This window comes from Cupressus sempervirens, chromosome 1 (assembly GCF_028749045.1).
Source record: "Cupressus sempervirens isolate cs-2001-9-10 chromosome 1, ASM2874904v1, whole genome shotgun sequence".
Taxonomy (NCBI): Eukaryota; Viridiplantae; Streptophyta; class Pinopsida; order Cupressales; family Cupressaceae; genus Cupressus; species Cupressus sempervirens.
This window is the reverse complement of record NC_143118.1, coordinates 199,878,484-199,903,252: the sequence shown is the minus strand read 5'-3', so window position 1 is coordinate 199,903,252 and position 24,769 is coordinate 199,878,484. Positions and strand designations below refer to the sequence as shown.

At 35.9% G+C, this 24,769-nt stretch overlaps 1 protein-coding gene and 1 long non-coding RNA gene across 6 annotated transcripts in view; one reads left to right on the top strand and one right to left on the bottom strand.

Annotated features, from left to right (window-relative positions):
* LOC149576814 (calcineurin B-like protein 9) overlaps nucleotides 1-24,769 on the bottom strand; it is a 212,875-nt gene that overhangs the window by 72,226 nt on the left and 115,880 nt on the right. The gene's annotated exons all lie outside the window — the stretch shown is intronic.
* The window catches only part of LOC149576815 (uncharacterized), a 121,179-nt gene that overhangs the window by 74,300 nt on the left and 22,110 nt on the right, over nucleotides 1-24,769 (top strand). The window lies entirely within an intron of this gene.

Sequence of the window (24,769 nt, the reverse complement as noted above, 5' to 3'; positions counted from 1 at the left end):
TTGATCATGTCCAAATCAACAAACAATAAAGGGTACTTGTAATGATCTTTTCTGGAATTGACACAATATTTTAGATTTTCTGCCTAGAGGAATTTCAACAAACAGTTGATGTGCAACCCAAATATCAATTACTGTTGCCACTGTAACCTTACTGTGCTGACTACTAACAGACTTTCAAGAAATACTCGGATATCAATGGCAAGGAAAATAACTGAACACCACTGTAATATTCTCCACCTGAATAAATCAGATATTGAGTACTTCAACTGGTGGAAATTTTATCAAATAATTGTCTTGCAAACAAAGAGCTTAAGCAAAGCCACTAAGATCATGCCACTGCAACACTCTCCTTATACTTCATTACAAAAATGGTTTCATTAATCAAGCATTTTAACAAACAGATGATATGCACCCGACTGCTGTATGTTAAACGCAATATTGTAGTACAGATTTAACTGGAGTTTCACAGCATAGAATGGCCGCTCAACAATGGATTTCAGTTATATTGAAACTCACTTTACTGTTGCAAATGAATACAATGATTGCAATACAAACAAGCTAACAATACTATCAAACATTACATATATACTAGCCAAGGAACGACTACACTTTAGGAGATTGAAAATACATACGTGCCTGCTGTATGCTGTGATTACGTTCAGACTGCTCACTCACTGAATGCTGCTGACAGTTGGAGAGGTGTTGGCTTGGAAGTTGCCGTGAAGGACCCCTACTATCCCTTTGGACTTTCCTACTGCTACTGCCAGTTCATATAAGACTTTCCTGTTACTTCCTACTGCCTGTTACCTCCTACTGCCTGTTACCTCTGCTCTGAGGGAGTTCTGTATTGTGCAACTGTTAGGGGATGTGAGTATGATGCCACTGCTGTTCCCAGTCTCCACGTCAACCTCTGCTATGGATAATGCTAGGGAAAACCTGACTGTGATAGAATAACCCGTGAGAATGAATAACTATGCTCATGCCAAGTTTATCTTGTTTCATCTATGAACTGATCCTGCTCCTGTCCACCAAAACTCACGTCTACTGCTGCTGCGACCTGTACTTTACTATCACAGCTGCTCTCCTTAATAACCAACTTTCTCTTCCTGTTTAGTAACTCCACATCTTACTTTGAATGTAGAATGTATCTATCCAATTACTTAATCCAGAATGAAGTGTGAGTCGTTGGGTTTGTGTTTAGTCTCACTCTTTTCTCAAGGGGTTTCGTCCTCAAGGAAAAGCCAAGTTACAATAAAACAACCTTATTGAAATTTTGAATATCATAATATCTCATGGTAACAATCCCAATGCAAATGCCTTCTTTTATAACCTCGGAATGAGGAGAGATACCAACAACTTAGCAATGTGGGATAAAAGACTTTCGTCTTTTAGTCACTTAAGTGATTTTATAACTTTATAACATTAAAATATTTAAATAAATCACTTAAGTCACTTGAACTTTAATATCTCTTGAAATACTTGTCTGATTGCCATGCTGTTTGAAATGGGAATCTCTCCTCATAATTCCCCATGTGACCAAATACACTTTCTAAAAATAGAAAGGGTCCATCTCTATTACCCCTAAGTTACTATACATAGAAAGTATGGCAAATAGTGTCCAAATGACATTAAATGAAGGCCAAATTCATATATCACTGAATGTTGGAGATGAATCAATCCTCAGAAGACCCTCTAACCATCCTCATTAGCCTACGAGGATCCAATATTAGGCTAATCCCTGAAATTTTGATGCTGGCAACCAATGGGTACATTATAGTACTCCAAAACTGACTGAAGACCAACAGGTTGTATGGCATAATGCAGTATCTACGCCACTCAACATCAAAATTAAAATAGAAATTTAGGGCTTAAAAGCTACAATGTTGACTTTTAACCATAAGTTCTCATCAAAACAAAGGAACTTACTGAAGATATACATTGTGTAGCTTCAAGAGGAAGACAATATGACAATAGAGCAATTGTTTTTGGAACTCAGCAAACTATGAAACTATAGGAGATCAAACATATGGGCAAGCCATAATTACAGCTAAATTAGTGTAGTGTCAACTACTAATCAAGTGACAAGGAGATTGCTGCAGTATATGCCTTCTTCACATTTGTCAAGAATGAAAAAGCTGTACTTCGAAACATAATTTTTCCCACAAAGGTTTGATAAGTGTAGCTGCAATTCAAAGGTTTTATGTTTCCAAGTGTCGTTTGTTTGTTATGCTTCAAATGATGGTAACATTACTTAAATAAACAAAACTCAGAGTAGTAACAAGCCTGAAAAGCACTATTTTGGAGAGTTGTATTCTATGAGCATAGACCTTGAGATGGTTTATCATAGAGTTTAAGAGGTTTGTACGTTAGCTTGTTTCCCAATTCACCATCTAAATTTGTATTGTATCCCTACTTAATTCAGATAATACTGTCTTTTCTGCAGGACAATACTCAATAATAACTGTCACACTATTGCTTCAAGGTAACTAAAAAGAAAAACATAGCTTTCTTTCACCTAAAATGAATATGGAAGCATTGCTTTCCTTTCACAACTCAAAAAGCCTAGGTATAGAAAGAAATATTACTCTTTTGACTTGCAATTTGTTTTAATATGTAGGTATTACCAATAAATCTGAGAGAAAATCTTCAGAGAAAATGAAGTATTCATGTTTTTATCCTCTTTTGTGATCTTTTTGTTCTTCTGTTTAATAACAAGGCTCAACTGTTTTCAAAATAGAAAATGATGCCTTAGCAAGCCTCTCTGCTAATTATACTTATGGCTGCATTTCATGGTATGAACATTGACATTAATGACCTTTCTATTTTTACTTCCACCTGCAAATGAGTAGATAAAGGTCATATGGCTAATGCCTACCTGGTTCTCATGTGGTGCTAATTTGCTTTGGGTATTATTGATTTGTCACATAGATTAGGTATAATAGTGTGCACATTCCAGCAGTATCCTTTTGGCTTTCAACTCACTAAGAGTGTAATCATCTACCATCAATATGTTTTGAAGAGGTGATGAACTAATTCCAGAATCCCTAAATTGGAATTTCTTAGAGGCTTTGGGTCAGTAGATTTAAAAAGTTTTGGTGCATTGGAAAATGAAAGGTAAAAGGAAGCAAGATGCTATAGTTTTCTAATTGCATACAGTCTAAAACAATACATTGGGATAATAGGCTAGAAAAGATGCCCAGCTTGAGTGTTTCCTTTGTGACATGATAGAAATTTTCTGATCAACTAGAAATGCAAGATTTATAGACTATAGATCAAATAGACTTGACTGAAAAATAAAAACAGAAAGCATTTGCTTAAAAACGATTTATTAATTTCAACAAGAAACCAATAAAAGACAGTGGGACTAGGAAATATAACTGCTTATGATTTAGAAGTACAGAGAATAAGAAGGGGACCCCCTATGATGTGAAAATAACTAAAAGCAAAAGCTACATTCAAGAAAAATGCAAGAGACAATAAGTGTTAAAAGGTTTAATATCTTTGAACCATCAGATCTATACAGAAATGTTCATGGGAGGGGATGATAAATCAAACATGGAGATACATAATGATTAAAGTCAAATAAACCAACAACATCATTGTTGGCCACTGTTGAAATTCAAGATTAGATTTATATTGAACACTAATGTATACAAATATTCTTGTACTATATATTCTCTGATAGTATAAAGTAATTTTGAATAAATTAACAATAGTACTTAATGGTACCTATCACTTGGCAGACTATATAAAGTTTTAATTTCAATGATAAAGGTAACTTGAAAGATCTCATTTTTACAAAGATAAGAACGGGGACAGGGGGAAGGGGGGCAATACGTAGGGAACATGACCCCTATGAGCTTCTCCAAATGACACATCAGTTTATGGAAATGTTTGGTGGATGGTAATCTAAATGCAAACATACTTGGTCAATGCAGGTTAGCACTAACAACAGCATGGCACATCATACATACAATGTATACTCGATGCCATCACATGCGAATGGTGACAAGGCCATGCTTGATGCCGTCATGCTCCTTTTACGAACATGATTCACATTACTTCAACATGTCAATTGTGGGGTTCGCCAAGACAGGATGAAGCATTATAATCAAGAGGTAATACATGCCCGATCAGGGTTATAAAAGATTTAACAAATAATAATATCAAAGATTCAAAAGAACTTTGAGTTGCAATTGATTATAGATATATATGTGAGAACATTATACATATTAAAGGTTATGAGTATATATACACACACAAACACACAATTTTATATATATCTATATTTAATCAAATATTTGACTTTTATGTTTGGCCTTATGATTTATCTGGTTGAAGCTATAAACTCCCTCTATTACAAATTTTAAGGATATCTCATTTGATATCCTAGAAGATTCATTGGCTATCCATAATATCAACACATGATATTCACCAAATACCCAATTGAGGTTTGATACCACATTTGATATCATTAGCATTGGTCTCCCAAAATATCAACATTCAATATTCACCATATTCTCAAAAGGTTTTGATATCACATTTCATATCAAGAGTATTGGTCTCCCAAAAAATCAATGATATTTCATGTCCCCAAATCTGAATGTAATAATTAAATTAAATTAATTAATTAACTGGTCCCAGAATTTAAATAATATAATAAAAGGACCTTTAATTAGTTACTTTAATTAATTAATATGGGCCCAAGTTATTATTTGTATTTGTGGTTCCGATTGATTTAATATATCTCAGACCTATTTTTATTTTAGTTTATGTTGGTAAGTTTTGCCATCCACTATCTTTGTACACCCTTGGAAAGGTTTTCCCCGACGGGTATTTAAGCACAACTTGTATGTAGTTGTAGGTATGCATTCTGATTATTTATTTTGTATTGGAAATTCCCATTGGGATTCTCTGTTGTTTACCATTTCGGAAGTGAAAGATCTTCCCTACTTGGCTTATTCGGTTTCGGTGGGATTCAACCCTCACCTTATTCTGTTGCATGTAATACTTCGTTCGAATTTGGCAAATCAGAGCACCATCTTATTGCAAATATTAATTGAAGGATATTCATGTTCAATTTCCATTTTTGTTTGGTTTATTGATGAATTCCGATCTATAAATTTATGGTTGTATAACTCGGCATTCCTCCTCTATCCATACACCATCCATCCCCCACATCATGAAGTGCATCTTCTGTACTGCAAACGTACGACTTGGACAACTCTATAATTGTACTACTTCTATCATACCGTACGACTTGTCTTCTCCGCACACCATATGACCATTGCACCTCCATCCCATACGACCCTAGTGACATTCCATCGTACGGCCACCACGCTACCGTATGACCTTCAAGAGAACACTGTACCACCTTCAGATCTACACTGTACAACCATACACTACTGTACGACCATCAAGATAATACCGTACTACTTGAAGCACTGAGGGAGAACTACCTGAAGCACTAAGGGAGAACTACCTAAAGCATTGACCTGAAGCACTGGCCACCCGAAGTATTGAAGGAGAACTACCTAAAGTACTGGCCACCCGAAGCACTGGCCACACGAAGCACTGACCCAAAGCATTAACCTGAAGCACTAGCCACCTGAAGCACTAAAGGAGAACTACCTGAAGCACTAGCCACCCAAAGCACTGACTTGAAGCACTGGCCACCCGAAGCACTGACTTAAAGCATTGGCTATCTGAAGCATTAATGGAGAACTACTTGAAGCACTAACTTGAAGCATTGACCACCTTAAGCACTGAGGGATACTACTTGGAGCACACAACCAGACTACTTGAAGCACATGACAAGACTACCTAAAACATACTACGAGACTTCATAAGGAAACTCTAGAACAAAACATTACAGTGGTATCATAGCTAGTGATCTTGTAAGCCTGCTAGGATGATTGAGAGATTTTGGTACTTGGATCACACTATGGCCTCGAATAGTGATGGAGAGTGGTGGTTGAAGGCACTACAAAGGATTGGCAAAGAGCTCATTGAGGGTGTTGATCTTCCATTAGATATATTGGAAGTTTGTTTGTGTCAGATGAACCAATTACCTTCAAGATTTATACAGATTAAGGAGGCCTTAAGTCAACCCAGGCTTTTGAGACACCATGACAATGATAAAAGATTGGTAGTTGCAACATGTCTCGGTGAGGTCTTGAGAATTTCAGCTCCTAAAGCACCATATGATGATAACACCATGATAAAGATATTGAAATTGATAGTTGACAACTTTCAGAGTATTAATGACTTCATTAGTGACCCTTTTGGTAGGAGATCTACAATATTGGAGAATTGTGCAAATGTCAAAGTAACCTCTTAGATCTTGAATTGCAAAATTTGGTCCATGATATGTTTCATCACTGCATGGTCACCATCAAAGAAGATCATGATACTAAGATTTCAGTTGCTATGGAGAGTCTTATGATTTCGTGCATTGAAGAGATGGATGAAATATTCCAACCCATCACATATATGTTATGGGCTGTTCGTAATCTAGAATGTATTCCCTCTATAGCAGCATATAGATTGGTTAGTAATGTTTTCAAGCATTGTGAAGAAAAACTAATATCTCATTTGCACAAGTGGGAGAAAATGATTGACAACGATAAGGGTGTTGCTTTACGTGAGGAGAATGAAGGCATGATTATAGGGCCACTCCAGGAGGATTTGCGAAATCTTTCTACTACACCAACATGGGGAGAACACCAAAATAACGAAGTTGCTTGCATGGATCTTGTGAAGACATGGATGGATCAAGTTGTGCCCATCATCGAAGTTGTGCCCGAGGTTAAGTCTGTCACGGAGGTTGTGTTTGTTGTCAAGGTTGTGTGTCTATCATCTAAGTAATGTCCATCATCATGGGCTTGCCCATCGTTGAGGTTGTATATTTGTCACTATCCTTGTGTTTGTCACCGTCATGTTCGTCATTGATGCTGAGTTCGTGTCCATCACCGTTGTGTCTGTTACCATCGTGTCCATCATCATCATGTCCATCATTGATGCCGAGTTTGTGTTTGTCACCGTTATGTTCATCATCGACGTCGAGTTCGTGTCCGTCACTGACATCGAGTCCGTGTTTGTCGTCAAGTTTGTGTTCGTCATCGTTGTGTCTGTCACCATCATGTTCGTCATCATTGTGTCTGTCACCATCGTGTCCATCACCATCATGTCCGTCACCGATGTCGAGCTTGTGTCTAACATTATCCTGTCTGTCATCGATGCCGAGTCCATGTTCATCATCAAGTTCATGTCTGTCACTATTGTCGTGTTTGTCATCGCCATGTTCGTCATAAAAGCCAAGTCCGTGTCCATCATCAAGTTCATGTCTATCACCATCGTGTCCATCATCAACGTCGAGTCTATGTCCATCATCGAGTTTATACCCGTCACCAACGCTGAGTCCATGTCCATCGTCAAGTTCGTGTCTGTCACCGTCATGTTGTCACCATCGTGTCTGCTAGTGACGTTGAGTTTGTGTCTGTCAAGTTAGTGTTTGTCACCATCATTGGTCTGTTGTCACCATCGCCATCGTCATTGTATCCATTGTCATCATCGCCGCCTTGTCCATTGCCATGTTCGACATTGCTATCGTTGTCATGTATGTCATCTTCATTTTATCCATTGTTGTTACCATAGCCATGTCTATTGCCAATTCCATCGTCATCTCCATCATCATCATTGCGTCTGTCAACAATGTCAAGTGTGTATCCGTCGTCGTACTTGTGTTCGTCGACAATGTCATGGCTGTCTCCATCATCATGGTGTGTCTGTCATTGTGGCTGCATCGATTGCAATAGCTACGTTTTTTGCCATTGAGACATTGTTGGTTGTCGAGGCTCTAACTATCATCGAGGCTTCAATTGAGGTTTTGTGTCCCATTGAGGTTTTATCTACAGCTAAAATTTTATGTCGCCGAGGTACTCTCTGTTGAGGTTTTTTCTGCCAAGGTTCCTTTTATTGAGGTACTCTTTGTTGAGGCTCCCATCATCACGATACCCTTCACTGAAGCTCTTGTCACCAAGGTACTCACAGTTGAGGCCCCCTTCGTTGACATTCTCACCACTAAAGCTCTTTTTGTCATCATTTCATTTGTCGAAAATATAATAGTGGTCATTGTGATTGTGCTAGTGGCTAAGTTTGTGCCAGTGTTAGCGTCTATGTGCATGACCGTACCCAAAGAGATTTTTGAACATAATGATGTGAAAGATTTCATCAAATTGTGTCATTGGGATTCTGGTGAAGGCTACGAAAATGTTTATATCATAGTGGCACAGTGGATGCTTAATGACAATGTGGTGCAAGGGAGGTTTGATGACCATTCACTCCTTTCGCATGCGTGTTTCATTCAGGTCCCTGGTGACTCAGGATACGACAATATTTATATCAGAGTGGTGTGGTGCAATGAAAGTTTGATAGCAGTGTGGTGCTGCGGAGGATTGACGTCATTTTACTGGTCTTGCCTGCGGATTTGATTTGGGACCCGGGAGCTGTTTGTGTTTCATTTGATGATGGATTGCTTGAGGGCAAGCAATTTTGGGCAGCGAGGATTTGTCATGTCCCCAAATTTGAATGTAATAATTTAGTTAAATTAATTAATTAACTGGTCCCAGAATTTAAATAATATAATAAAAGGACCTTTAATTAGTTTAATTAATTAATATGCACCCAAGTTATTATTTGTATTTGTGGTTATGATTGATTTAATATATCTTGGACCTATTTTTATTCTAGTTTATGTTGGTAAGTTTTGCCATTGGCTATCTTTGTACACCCTCAAAAAGGTTTTTCCCAACGGGTATTTAAGCACAACTTGTATGTAATTGTAGGTATGCATTCTGATTATTTATTTTGTACTGCGAATTCCCATTGGGATTCTCTATTGTTCACCATTTCGAAAGTGAAATATCTTCCCTACTTGGCTTACTCGGTTTCGGTGGGATTCAACCCTCACCCTATTCCGTTGCATGTAATACTTCTCTCGGATTTGGCAAATCAGAGCACTATTTTATTGCAAATATTAATTGAAGGATATTCGTGTTCAATTTCCATCCTTGTTTGGTTTATTGATGAACTCGGATCTATAAATTTATGGTTGCATAACTCAACATTCCTCTATCCGTACACCATCCATCCCCTACATCACGAAGTGCATCTTTCGTACTACAACCGTACGACTTGGACAACTCTGTAATTGTACTATTGCTATCATACCATACGACTTGTCTTCTCCCCACACCGTACAACTGTTGCTCCTCCATCCCATACAACCATAGTGACATTCCACCATACAACCATCACACTACCGTACAACCTTCAAGAGAACACCGTACCACCTTCAGGCCTACACTGTATGGCCATACACTACCATACAACCATCAAGATAACATCGCACTACTTGAAGCACTAGCCACTCGAATCACTAAGGGAGAACTACCTAAAGCACTGGCCACCCAAAGCACTAAGGGAGAACTACCTGAAGCACTGACCACCCGAAGCACTGAAGGAGAACTACTTAAAGCACTGGCCACCCGAAGCATTGCCCTAAAGCACTGACCTGAAGCAATGACCTGAAGTACTGACTTGAAACACTGGCCACCCGAAGCACTAAAGGAAAACTAGCTGAAGCACTTACTTGAAGCACTGGCCACCCGAAGCACTGAAGGAGAACTACCTAAAGCACTAGCCACCCAAAGCACTAACTTGAAGCACTAGCCACCCGAAGCACTGACTTGAAGCATTGACCTGAAGCACTGACCGAAGCATTGACCTGAAGTACTGACCTGAAGCACTAACCCGAAATACTGACTTGAAGCACTGGCCTGAAGTACTAGCCACCTGAAGCACTAAGGGAGAACTACTTGAAGCACTGACCTAAAGCATTGGCCACCCGAAGCACTGAGGGATACTAATTGGAGCACACAACTAGACTACTTGAAGCACACAACAAGACTACCTAAAGCATACTGCGAGACTTCATAAGGAAACTCTTGAATGGAATATTACATGATAGTCACCAAGTACTCAAAAGGTTTTGATATCACATCTGATATCAAGAGAATTGGTCTCTTCGAATATTAATGATATTCACCAAGTACTCAAAAGGTTTTGATATCACATCTGATATCAAGAGTATTGGCCTCCTAGAATGTTGAGATGCAAGACATTCACCATATACTCAGTTTGATTTATCTCATAATACAAGTTATTGTAAGATCATCATCGTACAGTAACTTCTGCAAATACAAGTGACATCATTTGGAAGTTGTCACTTCCTCATGATATACACAAGGGGTAGGCCCATTATAGTCACACACGAACTTTTTTTTTCAACTCCCTCTGAATATCAATCATTAGAGCTCCTCATTTAACTCCCTCTTCCTGCAATAACATTCCCAAAAGAAGGTCAAGGCACATAGTTCTTATGATTAAAAAATACACACAAATAATAAAGTATAGTAAAATAATTTGATATTCTGAGACTCCATCTTAGAAATTTTAACGAGCTAAATTTACTTTTGAAAGTGTTTCATATTTATTTTACACTTTAATGAATATAATAGAGAAATCCCTCTTAATCAAGTATTTCACTCATGTTATGGATATTCTGAAGTTCTTTTAGAATGGACATTTCTCTAGATCTGTATCAGAGTCACTGACTTTGGTGAAGCGTGCTTGATGTTTTAGCCTATCAGGGCATTGGAATGCTGAGTGACCATGGTTTTCACATCTAAAACATTGCATCTTAGAGTAATCTACATGTCTTCTTTTCCTTTTGAATTCCTTTTATTGACTTGGGTTGTGAGATCTTGAATATCATCTCCAGTAGAAGTATCGCCTTGTGATATTAACATGCACTCCTCTTGTATGTAGTCATCCTTTAGTCAAGAAAGTTTAGGAAGCTTGGATCGAGCACACACCCCTTGTCTTGAGGTTTTCCATGATGGAGGCAGTCCTTTTAGTGCCTTTATGTCTAATTCTCGCTCATCATAGATGTGACCAATATTAGATAGTTGGTTCCTTAGTTCTGTGATCCTTAGGAAGTATGAAGCAATGAATTCTCCTTTGTTCATTTTAATATTGGAGAGATTATTTTTCAGAGTTAGAATTCTAGTGGTATTGTTCATCTCAAACATTTCTTCAAGTGCTTTAAGCATTTCATGTGTTGTATCTAACTCTAAGATGATGGGAAGTAGATGATCCTTAACACCATCCACAATTAATTTCATGTCTCTAGTGTTATCTTTTTCCCATTTGTTCATTCTTCACTCCCCTTTGGTGGTTGGTTAGATTTTTCAAAGAATTGTGTTAGGTCATTCTCTTTTAAGGTTAACTTCATTTGTACTTTTTACCCTGTATAATTTGAGTCACTGTTAAGTCTATCCTCTACCTTTATATTGTTTACTACTTACCATTTTGATAGATAAGGAAATTGAGAATATTTTTAATGCACTAGATAAAATAAATCTATTTGGAATCGTCTCTTAGACCTGCTCTGATACCATGTTGAAATTCAAGATTAGATTTATATTGAACACTAATGTATACAAATATTCTTATACTATATATTCTCTGTATAGTATAAAGTAATTTTGAATAAATTAACAATAGTACTTAGTGGTACTATCGCTACCTATCACTTGGAAGACTATAAAGTTTTATTTTCGATGATCACGGTAACCCGAAAGATCTCATGTTTATAAAGATAAGAACGGGCGGGGGGGGAATACCTAGGGGATGTGACCCCTATGCGCTTCTCCAAATGACACATCAGTTTATGGCAATGTTTGGTAGATGGTAACTTGAATGGAAACATATTTGGTCAACGCAGGTTAGCACTAACAACAGCGTGGCATGTCATACATACAATGTATACTTGATGCTATCACATGCGAGTAGTGACAAGGCTATGCTGAATGCTGTCATGCTCCTTATTCAAACATGATTCAAGTTACTTCAACATGTCAATCATGGGGTCTACCAAGACAAGATGAAATATTATAATCAAGAGGTAATACATGCCCGATCGGGATTATAAAAGATTTCACAAATAATAATATTAAAAGAACTTTGAGTTATAATTGATTATAAATATATGTGTGAGAACATTATGCATATTAAAGCTTATGTTTTTATACACAATTATATATATATATATATATATATATATATATATATATATATATATATATATATATATATATATATATATATATATATAGTAGCCTTATGATTTATCCGATTGAAGCTATAAAACATTAACAACTACAACAAAATTGCCAATAGGAAGTTATACATAATAGGTTGTATTTAGATTACACTGTGTAGTGTTTCAATTTCTTATCAAAATGTAGAATAAAGATCCATGCGTGAATGCCCATGGGAGGGGATGATAAATCAAACATGGAGATGCATAATGGTTGAAGTCAAACAAACCAACATCATTGTTGGCTGCAACAAATTTGTCAATAGAAAGTTACACATAATAGCACACATATATGATGTTGGTTTGTTTGACTTCAAACATTATGCATATCCATTGTTTGATTTATCATACCCTCCCACTGACATTCATGTATAGATCTTATGGGTCAAAGGTTTTAACTTTGTTTAGTTATCATCTCTTTTTTTCCATTTATTGTAGCTTTTGCTAAAGAACAAAAAGAGAGGATAACTAAAAAAGGTTAAAACCTTCGAACCATAAGATCTATATATGAATGTTCATGGGAGGGGATGACAAATCAAACATGGAGATGTATAATGTATGATATCAATTGTTGGTTATAACAAATTTGTGAATAGAGTTATGCATAATAGCATGTACTTAGATTACATTGTGTAGTGTTTCTAATCAAAAGATACAATAAAGGGAAAAAAAGAGAGGATAAGCAAGAAAGGTTAAAGCCTTTGAACCATTAGATCTATACGTGAATGTCCATGGGAGAGGATGCAAATCAAACATGGAGATGCATAATGGTAGAAGTCAAACAAACTAACAACATCATTGTTGCCCATAACAAAATTGTCAATGGAAACTTACACAAGAACATGTATTTAGATTATATTGTGTAGTATTTTTAATCAAAAGCTACCTAAAGAAAAAAATAGGAGGATAAGATAAAAAGGTTGAAACCTTCAAACCATCGGTCTATACATGAATGTCCATGGGAAGCAATGATATATCAAACACAAAGATGTATAATGGTTGAAGTCAAACAAACCAACAACACCATTGCTGGCTACAACAAACTTGTCAACATAAAGTTGGACATAATAGCTTGTATTTAGATTACATTGTGTAGTGTTTCTAATTTAAACATTTCAAGGCTCCTTTGAGACCCCGCTTATGAGAAATTAATTCAAATAATGTAATTTTTCTTCAAATATAATATTTCTTCATTGGTGATCTTAGTTTGTTTAGGTAGTTTCTATTTTCAACTTTTGTTTATGTTTGTTTCATTTGGAAACATCATAATATAATTGCCTATATAATGCAATTCCGCTTTCTTTGTTCAATATACAAACACCATTGCATGGTATTAGAGTAGATCAATGGGGTTCTTTAAGTTTTGGCATGTTTTTTAATAAAAAGTCGAGGCTTTTTGGAATTTTTCTAGAATTTTTTCTCATCTATTTTTTAATGAAAAAATTGTTGTTGATTTTTGAAAAAAATGTTCTCGACAAATTTTCAGGGTTTTTTGTAAAGAACGCACAAGTTATTTTTTCACTATCAAGGGTTTTTATGGTTGTTTCGTGGTTGGGATTTCACTTGCCATCGATCCTTCCTATGTGACCGGTTTTTGTGCTCACGTCATTGTCTTCAAGCTGCCTTTTTCCCCCTTTTCATGGCTTTCTTGTGCGATGTTTGAGCTCGTGTTCTAGCTTGCAGTGTATTTTTTTCCTTGTGCTTGTGGTGGAACTTACACCAACTTTGCTAATAGTGACAACCATTTTGTCTGAAAAATGCATCTATGTTGGGTGCCATTTTCGCAGTGCTTGCTTTCATTTTTTAAGCACACTTTGTAGAATAGGAATTTTCTACAAGTTTTTTACAATTTTCTCCAACTTTCTAGGGTTTTCCAATTTCCATAAAATTGAGGGTCTAATTTTGACCAGGATTTCTATAATTAGGCACAATTCCATTTTTTATTGGCTAAGGTTTTTCCCATGGATGTATTTTTTATGGTTTTTGTGGATTTTTTCCACAAAATATTATGGTTGATGTTTTAGTTTTTGGGTTTTGATTGATTTTTGTTCGAAAAAATTGTGATTTTTAAAAAAATCTATTCTCAAAGTTTGCTCATAATTTTTTTCAATTTTCTCCATAAATTGACTTTCTGGGTTCTATAATTTTTTCCTCAAAAAATTATTGTTGGTTTTTTAATTTTCTTCTACAATAACCAGGTAGTTTTTCGTGGGTGATCTCAACATCACATCAAGGGTTTGACAAAATTTTCCACTAAAATATTGGTTTCTTGTAGTTTTTTTTGTGTTGTAGTACTCATTTGTAAAAGTTTATGGCAACTTTTTGAACAAAATCATGGCTTTTTTTAAGAGTAGTTTTGGTTTTGCAAATTTCTCCTCAAAAATGTGGTTTCAGTTTGAGGAGTTGTTCTTGGTATCTTTGGCTACAGAGAGGGACAATTTTATTTCTCAACATTAAGTTGGAAGCTTTTTTATTATCTTGGTCATTTCCAGAAGTTTTTGAGCATCAGGGAAGGTCTTAACAATAGACTCGTGTTGTAGAACATTTTGAAGAGAAGGGGGCAACCTTCTATGGATTTGTGATCAGAAGGGGTCAAGCTTTTATGCATTTGTGGCTAAAACATATGTAGATTGTCTTTTGTAGCGTATTTTCCTATTTTGTAGTGTAGTTAAAACAATGACAATAAAGTTAGGGTATTAAAATAATGCGATGTTTCTTTAATGGTCATCTGAGTTTGTTTAGGTAGTTTCTATTGTAGACTTCTACTTACATTTGTTCCTTTTATAAACATTATATTGTAACTTCCTTTATTATGCAACTCCATCTCCTTTTTCTCAATATACAATTAACATTGCAAAATAATAGGATAAATAAGCTAGTTATGATAGTTTCCATCTCATAATGGCCAACTCTAATGTGGCCTTAGTTGGAAAATCCTATAAAGAAGCAAGATTATCTCCAATGGGAACACTCTTAATTGATGCAATCATGGATGGAGAGCTCAAAGGAGGACTTTCAGTTGGTACAACTTGGAGTTAAAAGAGTGGAATAGATTCAGAATAGTAATGCAACTTATCATTGATTCAAAATTGCAAAGAGAGAACGATTGGTTCATTGGCATGTCACATGTAGATTATGAAAATAAACTAGGTCATGGATAGCTACCAGTTTGTAATGTCCCCTCCAGTGAACAAAGGGGATTAAATTAATGATTTAATATTATTTAAGGGGCCTAATGAACTTAAGAATAAAAATAAATTAGCACCACTTTATTAATTTTCCTCATCATGTCTCATTTGAATTCAAAATATTTGGAGCTAAAAAGGTCATTTGAGGTATATTAAAAGGAAATTACCAAAGTTTCTGACTATCGTCTTTATTTCTACCATAAGCTGCAAAAGCTAGGCAAAGTTGGAGTTTTTGTAGTAGCTTGTAAGGTCACTGGGTCGAAATCTAGTAGCTTGTAGCATGCTTGTGCCAAACGCTCAAGGCTGGGCTATACAACGATGTTGAAGGGCAGACGACATTCTTGACTGGCCATCCTGTGGAGGCAATGGATGATAGACTCAATTGGCTGTCCTATGGAGGTAGTGGGCAACCACTGTTTAGCAAGGTTGTACAAGGTATGCAACATAAGTCACTGTATGAAAGAAGGGATTAGTTTGTACAATGGGAGGGTGAGTGGATGTATGATGTAGGGGTGTTGATCGTATGGCATACACGTGTTAAGCTATGGTGTCTGTATAGTTTTTGGAATAGTGAGTGGCATATAGTAGGGGAGTTGTCCAAGGCGTACAATGGTGAAGAATTGTGGATACCATGCATGGGATGTGAATTAGATGCTTGTGCCTATGGGAATAAAATATGGTGTCCATGCAGACCAAACCATTAAAGGAATTATGTCTTCGGGATGCCTTTACCGCTTATGGTGTTTGGTAATAGTGGATTAACGAAATTCATGTACAAATAAGTAAACTTATACCAAAGACCAAGTGACCAATCATGTAAGAAGTCTTCCTTGTTTAACAATTGTAATGCTTCATATTACCAAATCTGAAGTCAAGAGAAACAAGAAAAGTAGGGTAAGGGATGAATCCCACTGAAACAGTGTTAGCCAAATAGGGAAGGTCTTTGACTTCCAAAATGGCAAACAGGGCAGAACTCCAACTAGGATTCATAGAACAATAAAATAATTCAAGTCGCATGAGAAATACATCCTACTTGCCAGTCATAACTACCCCTATGATGGAAACTCTCGGGGTTGTACAACAAGTGCAGACACGACAATAAAAACACCTAAAAAAAAGAAAAGATGGGTTTGAGATATACATAACTTAATCAAGAGCCCAAATACAAATATTTTATTTTATTAATTTTGGGCTCCCATATATATTAATCAAAGAAATTAATGAAAAGTCCTTTTATTATATTATTAAAATTATGATACCAATTAATTAATTTAATTATGTTATTACATTAAATTATTTGGGACATCACAAATCCTCTCTGCCCAAAGATTGCTTATCCTTAAGCAATCCATCATCAGATCAATGCTATCAACTCCAAGTTCCCAAACCAAATGCATAGGTGGAATGAGGGAATTTCTAACAAACTTCCTCTGCACCACATTGTCATCAAGCTTCTGTTGCGCCATATTGTCGCCAAACTTCTGTTGCACCACTTTGATAGAAATAGTGCTATCAAACTTTTGTTGCACTACATTACTTGGATCCCATAGAAGCCACTCATGCATTCGATGCTCTAATCTAATGTCTTCATTCTATCATACTCACCATCATAACTGAAGTTGAACTCGTTATGTCCATGAGGAAGTTCCTTACATGAGGGAAATGTAGCTAGGTAGGTCTCATGCCAAACTAGAGGGTAAACACGAAAATCAAACATCTGTAGAATTGGTATAGTTTGCACCTTTGCCACCTCTTGGAAGTTGGAACACATGTTTTAGGATCATGACTTAAGTTATGTGACTTCAGAACATTATTCATACTATCTTGTGGACATGGGCATCAACCCAAGCACAAACATGGTCACAACACAGGCATATACATGAACATAGACATGGGAACGAGCACGAACACAGACGTGGACACGACTGCAAATGCAAAGATGCAGACACATAAAAATGAATGGACATGAGCGCAAACATAGACAGGACCATGAACATAGACACAAACATGAATGTGGACGCAGAGCAGATGCAAAACGACATAGACATGAATGACTATAGACATGGACAGGGACATATACATGGAAGCAGACATAGACATGGATATGGATACAGATACAAACATAGACATGATTGTGAACACGGAGAAGATGCATACAAAATATCATAAGGCTTCCCATAGCAATCAAAATCTTAGTATCATGATATTCCTTGATGATGACTAAGAAATGATGAAACATATCATGGATCAAGTCTTGCAAATCTAGATCTAAGAGGAGGTTACTTACTTCGACATTTGCACGTATCCAATATTGTAAGTCTCCTACCAAAAGGATCGCCACCAATGTTATCAAGGCTTTGAAAGCTATCAATGATCAAATGCAATATCTCTATCATTGTGTTATCATCATACGCTACTTATGGACCCAAGACTCTCAAGATCTCACTTAGACATGTTGCAATTGTTAACTTGATTTCCTTGTCATAGTGTCTCAACAAACTAGGTTATCTTAAGGTGTCCTTAATCGTCGCAAGGATCCTCTATATAAATCTTGAAGGTGATTGGTTCACCTTATACAAACATACTTCTAATGTATCTAGAGGAGTTTCAATACCATCAGTGAGCTCCTTTTCTATCTTTTCTAGTGCCTTCAACCACTACTGTCCATTGATGTTGGATGCCATAGTGTGATTAAAATACAAAAATCTCTCAATCATCCCAACACATTGGCAAGATCACATGCTTCAAACCCCTATAATTTCCCTTGGTTGAAATCCAATAGCTCCTAGCATGCTTGTGACTAACACCCAAGGTTGTGCCATACACAATATAGAAGGGTAGGTGACAAACCAAATTGACCATATTGTGCAAGCAGCTAGTAACTACTCTTTAGAAAGGTTGTACGACATACACCAACAAAGGTTACGACAACAAAAGACATTAGTTTGTACAGTGGGAGGGTAAGTGGATGTATAATGTAGGGGTGTTGACTATACGACATGTAGGTGTGAGGCTATGGTTTCCATACGGTGGTTGGAATAGAAAGTGGCGTACAGTGGGGGAGTTGTCCAAGGCATACAGTGGTGAAGAATTGTGGATGTTGTGTGTGGGATGTGTATTGGATGCATGTGCCTATGGGTGTAGACTATGGTGTTTGTGCAAACCAAACTGACAAAGGGAATTATACCTTCAAGATGCCTTAACTGCCTATGGTGTTTGGTAATCGAAACTCATGTACATACAAGTAAACGAATACCAAAGATGAATGTCAGAGATCAAGAGACCATTATGCCAGAAGTATTCCATGATTAACAATGGTAGCACCTCATGTTTTCCAATTCTAAAGCCAAGAGAAACAAGTAGAGTAGGGTGAGGGATGAATCCCACCAAAATTGCGCAAGCCAAATAGGGAAGATCTTTCATTTCCAAATTGGCGAATGAAGCTAAACTCGAATTGGAATTCACAAAACAAGTAAATAATTTAAGTCACATGAGAAATACATCCTAATCGCTGATCATGAATACCTGTACAGAAGAAACTCTTGAGGGTGCACAATAAGTATTGACATGACAACACAAATACCTACGGTGATATACATGAATCAATCGCGACCCCAAATACAAATATTTTTTATTATATTAATTTGGGCCCCCATATTTATTAATTAAGTAATTAATTAAAGGTCATCTTATTATATCATTTAAATTCTCAGACTAATTAATTAATAAATTTAATTAAGTTACTACATTAAAAAATTTGGGGACATCATGCAACCCCAGTTTTGTCTTTGAATTCATGAAGTCCCTATAAGAGACAAATTTGCAATTTGGGGTGTATTGAATATTTGAGTGACTCAGCTTTGGATTCACAACAGTTGCATTTCATGCTTATTGAGAATCCTGTTGATTGTTTAACCTTTGAAGCATTGGAAGAGGGATAACAAATGGCCATTAGTAGATACATGTCTTGATTTGAGTTTGTCATTGCAACATGGTAAATTATAAAAAAAATTCTCTAAATCTTGCCAATGATTGCCACGCAAGTTTGGTATTGCCAAGTTAAATTTGGAGTCAAAGACACAATTACTACATTAGAACCAAGCTTTATCGACCTGCAACAATTCCAAGAAACGTCACAATCCCATTTTTTGTAGGTCTAATTCATTTTGACTCCTTGCTTAAACATGCACATCACATAGAGGATAACAGTTATTAGAGGATGAGGGAAAGCAAAGTGATAAGGATCCTAGTGGTCAAGTAAAATTGTTAGTGCAATTACTAGAATCGTAATGTGAATTGAAAAATAGAATTTTGTCTCGTTTGGCTGCAGGAATAAGAAGGGAGAATGGGAATTGGGATTATGAATTTGTTATTCCAAAGTTGTTAATTTGGAATTTGTTATTTCGCAACCCATTTGGTTCTATAAAAGTAAAATTGGAATTTGAGTTAAAATGGCTTCTAGATCTTTCTCTATATTTGAAATGGATTCTAGATCTTTCTCGACTTTCTCCAAAACTGTCACCAATCCCTTCATCAACATGCTCGTCCAATTCATCAATTTTGTCCTCGAAGCCATCGAATTCCTACTCTTTATTCTTGGAAAATTTCTTCTACATTTGCAGCTTCAAAAACCTCATATATCTCTTGGCCATGGTTTTCATCAGCTTCTTTACGAAACAAACACCTAAACTATAGGAATAGACCTGCTATTATTTTGATTTGTCCTAGCAAGGGACCTAGAACTCAAATAAAAAATATGAATAGACCTCCTATTGTTTTAATAATTTCACAGGGCAAATGAAAGACAAAATTCAATGTTGATATCGCCATTTTCTATAATAAAGATGGAATAAGTCAGCGATAGGGAGTGTAGAAAAGATTAACCGACTACAAGAAAAGCAAATGTCAAAAGTGTGAAAATTACTGCGAAAGAATATAAAAGCATTGCTAAAACACAGGGACCGTCATAAAGTTGGGGATAATTAAACATGCCTCTTATATTCGGAGATTATTACTTTCTAGAAGAACTCAAATTGTCCACTTGCATTCGGGTTTGATTTTTATCTTGTACTATGACAGGGAACAAGTCTTTGATGCGATGGACTTGAAAACATTATCAAATAAGAAAAAGTCAAAATGAGAATTGAAATTGAAATTCTAATAACTACTATTTTGATGGATTGATAAATTCTCGTTTTGAGGCCAAAATGGGAATATGAATTCCAATTCCCAATTCTTATTTGGTGCACTAAACTGAGAATTAAAAATTCCATTTCCCAATTTTGATTTGGCACAACAAATTGAGAATTAAAAATAAATTAGAATTTCTAATTCCTATTCCAGTTGAATTCCTGCAAACAAACAGGCCCTTAGTGTTTATGATTAAGCATGGTGTTGGTAGAGGTGGAAATACTATGACAAAAACTATAATTCTAGTGGCTCATTTTGAAAGAAATTTACAATTCTCAATTGGATGTTACCTATATTAGGCTCCTTTCAACTAAGATGATGAATATGTTTTTCACTCAGATTGTGGACTCGAGAGAGGCCATTGTGAAGGATAGAAGGAGATGGACTAGCAGTGGAATTCTAAAGTGGTCGATGTATATAAACTTCCAAACTTGATTTTAATCAACCAAAGGTTTTGCCTAATTTGAAGCTCTTAGAAACAAAGAAGAATGAACTTCAGTTTTGAAAAGAGAAAACCTCCTACCACAAGGGCCTATGTGATTAGTCAATGCACCTCATGGAGACATAAGGATGACTAAGTGCATGATTGCTAGATTTAATAGAGCATACTTCAATCCAAATTGCAACTCTTTGAGTATTGCCTCAAAAGCTGTTGAGGTTGAAGGTCCACACTAATGGTTTCATGGAACTATGCTTGGGGGATTCACTATCTTGCTTCCTAATAGGACAACAATTATGCATATTAGGGTAACCCAGTTTGAAGAGGAGAGTGGTATATTGAGTGTTGTTTCTATGTAGTTCCACGAGGTATGTGATACATTCATTCCACATTCTTCTATTGTGAGTAAAGATGACAATAAAAGTCTCTAAGGGAGCGCGATATTGTCATTGTTCTATCCTATCCTCTAACAATGTTGGGTCTATTTTTGGATTGCATGTAATCTTTGAATCCAATCTGTAATGTGACACTATTTTCTTGAGATGATTGTGAGTTTTATGTTTTATTCAAGAGGGATTTAAACTCAATCTTGTAGACTTTGAGCTGCATATTGCATTCAGAATTTAGTTTCTTTCCAAATTTGGTCTTGTAGACTTTGAGCTACTTATCAAACTGGAAGCTTTTGTAGAACACATAAATAAGGAGGTAAATTGCAGACTTTGTGTTGCTTTTATTTTCATAGTTTGTGTATGAAAGGTGAAATATGTGCTGGAGACTTTGAGCTACACACATGTTTTATTCTTGTTCACAAAATCTTATGAGCCATGGAAAGACTTTGAGCTTTCATGAGTTTCTTGGTTACATAAAATGTTAGTATGTTGAAAGTTATTCTTATGTCTAATATTCTATTTATTGGAATTATTGCTCCAATAGATGCTTTGTAAGTGAAATACAATATTTCTTTAAGATTGTATTGTTATATCGACATCTATTCTGAAATAAGAGAATAGAATGTGTCTTCCACCTTGATCCATCTTAGTGTAAATAAGTAGTTAAGTGTTTTGTTGATACTAGTAGCAATAAGAGGGTGAGCCTTCCTTGAGAATTCAGAGAGACTATGTCTCACATGCTATGGTTGGAACCACTGTTTTATAATTTATCCTTAAAAATTGTTGGTTGCAAACTATCCATAGTTTTGTAAGTTGTTATCACAATGACTTACAAAATTGCCACCCAACACTTTCTACCCTCATATAAGGATTGTCGTCCATTTCTATCTAATTTTCTTTTTGTATTGTATTTCTCTCAACTACCATTATTGGATCACTTTCAAAGATAGGAGTCTGAAAATTGATTTAGGGATTTATTGTCGAGCTAAGTTATGTGGAAATTGAAACTGTATTTTGGACTTTGCTAATATTTACCTTTGGTGTCACTTGGATGAATGAGATAACAATTCTTCTATGGCAGGATTAGCGCTAAAATAACACACTGACATAATTACTAGCTATGACACCACTATGACAACCTACCCTATTTTGTTCTAATTTTCCAATAAAAATGGAATCAAATGTCTTCAACACTTTCTGATGATCTAGATCTCAAAGTGGGCAAGGTGACAACATACAATGCTTCCTTACACAATTAATCTAGATGAATTAATTACATATGAGATGGTCACAATTTGGCCAAATTACATAGAGTAGAGAACTAGCTTTATCAACACCTCTTTGGCAAAGTGCATAATATGACATGCAAGCAACAAAACGATCTTGTCAACAACTCTTTAGTAGAAAACATGGATACAATGCAAAGGCATTGGAAGAATTGCCAAGCTTGACTTAGACCAAAATGGTCAATATTATTAGCCTTTTCATACAAAAATAGAATAAATGTAAACTATTATAATTGTTGGTAGTGATTACTTGCAAAATGAAAATGCATGCAATGAAACGCTCTAATGGTATTACCATTTGAGGTTTACAATATTATATGAAATGCATTACAAAGGAGCATTTTTTTAGTTGAATCACTGATAGAAATAAGCCAAATAACATAGATAAATTATTTTAATTGTGAACCAATTTTTCAATACAATGAAAGGATGAAATAAAATGTTGATACACGTCTGATATCACTCTAGTTTGTTGAATACTACTCAAATAGGCTCAAAACATGGTAAGACTTTGAAAACATTGCTCAAAGCACACTAATGCCACCAAATTGTCAAGCAACTCAAAATACTATACAAATGCTTCTACATACTCCTAGGTACACTAAAAACAATAATTTATCCAACTTAAAAGTCTATTGCAACTTACTAAATTGACCGCACAATAGGTATACCATGTTTATTTTCACTAAAATTTCACAAAACATTCATTTCTTCACACAACAATGAGTTGTAATCTTCAATAACTATTCCTTTGGACAAGGAAGAGTGAGCTCCAAAAGGAAGATGTTTCACCATTTTTATTATCATACCTAAACCATACTTGTATGATTTGTAGGTACTTTGTACGACCTCTATAACTTTTCTTTCAAAAACTTCAAAACTATATGGTCTGCAAGTTGATTTCATGGAAAGCTGAAACACAAACTTATATCAAGTTATTTTAAATAGTGTACCAACAACTAGAGTGGCCAACAAATTGAATAACGTACATAAGATATGACCATGCTAGAGTGGTATGGCTGGCTTGCTTCAAAAAGTCACTTCAAACTCCCTTAGAAAATCACCACAAAATGGAGATAACTATTTATAAAAACACATTAAAAAGGTCCATTCTTGCAACAATTAGAAAATCTTATGGCAGGCGCAGTCGTGACTTTTGGGTGAAATCACCAAATATAGATAAGTGTTTTCATACGTGAAATTGGTATTTCTTAAATGGTTATTGCCATCAAAATTAGTGTAACATGTGGAAGCATCTCCTCTCCTCCGCCCCATACCTCCCATCCTTAGGACGAGGACTTGGCATCCCCCCATCACTGCTTTCTTGCTGCTAGGACGCGGGGATAGGCAAACATGCTCAGGACATTTGGGGGATTACTAAATGTCCCTCGACTATCTTGGAGAAGCTTGTGTGCCCCTTGTCCCCGGTTAAGACGAGACAACAATAACTAGAGATGTACGGCTGGTTGGTGATAGAGTCCCCTTGACATTTGCACATCCCTTGTTCCAATTATGGCAAGATTGCAACAACGAGAGATGAAGGGTTGGTTGGTGTTGTTTTGGCTGATCTTAATCGTGAGGAGTCCAATAGTTTTAGTGATAAGGTGTTTTCCTTGAATTATGATTAGAGGCCTCCCTTCCCTTTATTTTTACATGATTTTGTACTTGTTTTGATATCATCCTAGTCATTGTAATAATCTTTTTGATATTTTGATATAATATAAATCAGGATTCTTGTATTTGTCAATAATTTGAATTTTTAATAGTAATTGGTAATTCAATATTCAAAGTATGTTGTACTCCATATTAAACATGTTGCAATTTTGCTATGTTCAATTATTTGACATTATTAGTTCTTAAACTGTTATACCTCATTTCATAACTAGCATTTCAAGTACTAGATGTACAATATATTACAACAACCCCACCCTTGTCGCTGTCCACTTGACGTCCCCAAATTGAAGCTCCCCCCGCAAACCCATCTCAATATCCCCCAATACCTGTGTTGCATTGCTCAAAACTGTTATTTCTAAGAAGTTTTTCATTTTCATGAA